The 1,812-nt window shown below is 29.6% G+C and overlaps 1 pseudogene; it reads left to right on the top strand.

The window, feature by feature from the left end:
- Positions 1-703: 703 nt before the first annotated feature.
- LOC115232974 lies at positions 704-1,805 on the top strand (annotated as a pseudogene).
- Positions 1,806-1,812: the final 7 nt, after the last annotated feature.

Below are 1,812 nucleotides of genomic sequence, written 5' to 3'. Positions count from 1 at the left end.
AGATTAATAATCAATAAATATAAAATAGAGTTTTCTCTTATATATGTAGAAGTATAAATATATTCTTGGGTATGTGTGTGTGTATGTATGTAAGATGATGACATAAAAAATAAGTTTCTACATTAATACATAAATTATATAAATTGTTAAATAAACATTTATAATTGACTAAACAACAATAACAAAACAATTGAATTTTTATGTATAAACGATTCTAGTAAAACTTAATTTTTATTTTCAAGATTATATATGTAATTTAAACTTTGATATTTCACCTTTCATAAATATTCATAAAAACTTTCTCTCACAAATAAGGTTAAACATGAAATGACTTTCAAATCATATTTACCTTTTACCAAGGTCTACTTAAGAGAGAGAAAGAGAGAATATATATGTACATATTAAATAACTTTTTTTTTATCGGTTAAACGGAAAGAGATAATTTTAACTATATTAGCATCGCATTTTTTAAGAGTTCTACGTGTGAGAAAGGATAAATATACTAACCTCAGAAGCGATAACCGTTTCGTTGCTAGTAACCGTTTCCATTCTACAGGCCGCAAATTAATCCAAGAAAGAAAGGATCTAAAATGAGAGATAACATCAGTTTACGAAAAACTTGTTTGTGCGTTGTTCACTATTCACGATAATATGACATCACGAAAGGAATAATATTGTATTTAGATAAAATTTCAACTAACTTTCTCTAATCAAATTCACACACGAGCACACAGTTTTTCCTCTTTTATTTCATGGATATCTTTTAGATATCGTGAATCCTAATCTGACTTGAGATTCACGCTGTGTTACAATCAACTGTCCGGCAGTACCTAATCACACTATCAAACTATCACTATCACATCTAATCAAACGGGAATTGGGGGACTGGGGGAAGAGATCCGACTGGCGGCCGGATGCCGGATTGCCGGATGCCGGATGGTGCCGGGAAGAAAATGATGAAAAATTCCAATCAAAGCAGGTTTGCATGAAGATGCGTAGCGTTTAGTCCGTATCAGACTACGCATTGAAAATTGAAGATTGAAGATTAAAGATTGGAATTTGACTAATCAGAACAAAAGGGACTAAAACTTCTTTGTCCTGATTGGTCAAATTTTAATCTTCAATCTTCAATCTCAATCTTCAATGCGTAGTCTGATACGGGCATAACGCAGCCAATTTAAATGTTTAAAATGTTAAGGGATAATATGACATCAAGTGTATATGTACTATAACAATGACAATATAAAAAATATGATGCAATGCTTTTCTGTTGGCAATTTTTAGAAATGGCCTAGTAATGTAACAAATTATGTAAATAAGAGCAGTATTTTTTTATTCTTATGCAATTTGTGAGTATTATATTTGTGAGTATAATATTTATGATAATACTTATATAACTGATGAAGAAATGGAGAAAACATGGACAGTTGTGAAATTTGAAGACGAAAATGTAGTGGAAGCAGTGCCAACAACTTGGATTGTTAATAACAAATGTTATTGGCCACCATATACAATAGAAAAGATCTTTAAAGCTATAAAAGATCATGTTGACTTTGATCCTTCGTGGACCAGTTATGAAGTGTACACGTTTTTAAAAACAGTACCTCTGGTAAGAAACAAAATGTATTATATCTTCATTATATAATAGATATATTGTAATTATACAATATTTAACAACTCTTTTAATAAACTAAACACTTATTTATATATTACAATTTATCGTTTCAGAAAGTTATCAAGCTTGTAGAGTAAAAGCCAAAAAGGCAAAAGATACATCGGATTTAAATTCAGATAGTAACAAAAGAAAAATAA

The sequence above is a fragment of the Formica exsecta genome, unplaced genomic scaffold, assembly GCF_003651465.1.
Source record: "Formica exsecta isolate Colony F162 unplaced genomic scaffold, ASM365146v1 scaffold1531, whole genome shotgun sequence".
Classification (NCBI taxonomy): Eukaryota; Metazoa; Arthropoda; class Insecta; order Hymenoptera; family Formicidae; genus Formica; species Formica exsecta.
Note: the sequence above shows the minus strand (reverse complement) of the source record. Positions and strands in the feature narration are given on the sequence as shown.